Genomic DNA, 1,151 nt, shown 5'->3' with positions numbered 1-1,151 from the left:
CCTGTATATATATATTTTACAGACAAACATATAGTAGATAATATATATTCTGTCCAAAAGGATATTTTAGTAGTATACGGCATCTGGGTTGAAATGATTATCACTGAAATATCCTTCAGGCTGACTTGACATTATCTCAATGGAACAGTCAACAAATACTGTTGAGAATAAAGGTCATAGGGTGATGCTATCAACTGAACGGAACAACCATGTTTACCAGTTGAATTAAAGCATGTTTTTTTAGTTCAGTTCTATTAGGTGATTGTCGAATAAATTAGGTGATTGTTTAGTTCTACAGAAATCAATCTCAAGAAAAAAGCTGTGGGATTTATCTTCTTAAGTGAGCAAATATGTATGTTGAGTTTGCTTTTTGTTTGTCAAATACTAGAGATTGCTTTCATTTTTATCAGCTTTGTCCATTCTCATTATTTTACACACACACACACACACACATCAGTGCCGTAGCCACGGGGGCGCGAAAGGGTGCAATGCGCCCTCTAAACATCTGCCTTAAAAAATGAAATAATGCCTCTTTTTACTTTTTTCGAACTTAAATAATTTTTTCGAATTTGGATAATTCCAATGTACTCATGTATAAAATGTTTTTTGAATTTCGCGCAAAGCTACACGAGGGATATCTGCGTTAGCCGTCCCTAATTTAGCAGTGTAAGACTAGAGGGAAGGCAGCTAGTCATCACCACCCACCGCCAACTCTTGGGCTACTCTTTTACCAACGAATAGTGGGATTGACCGTCACATTATAACGCCCCCACGGCTGAAAGGGCGAGCATGTTTGGTGTGACAGGGATTCGAACCCGCGACCCGTAGATTGCGAGTCGAGTGCCCTAACCACCTGGCCGCATTATTATTGACGGAAAGATTCTATCCACGGCATCCATTTTGTTCCTCAGTGGTGAGGAAATGCTACTTTGATTGTTAGCAGGCACTTTAGTAAATTCTGTATAATAGTTTAGGAATCTGTCTTATTACTTACTACCAGTTGAGGTACCCGGCGTTGCCCGGGTGATTATATATATTGTTATGTCTCAGGTCGTTAGTTAATTACTCGTAAAAATTCTTCCCGAGAAACTTCAGCGATACAAGTCCTTTCTTAAATAAAACTAGTTTATTCTTTCTCAATACAACTTTGT

The sequence above is a fragment of the Limulus polyphemus genome, unplaced genomic scaffold, assembly GCF_000517525.1.
Source record: "Limulus polyphemus unplaced genomic scaffold, Limulus_polyphemus-2.1.2 Scaffold2082, whole genome shotgun sequence".
Taxonomy (NCBI): domain Eukaryota; kingdom Metazoa; phylum Arthropoda; class Merostomata; order Xiphosura; family Limulidae; genus Limulus; species Limulus polyphemus.
The sequence above is the reverse complement of the archived record's forward strand: the minus strand, read 5'-3'. Positions refer to the sequence as shown.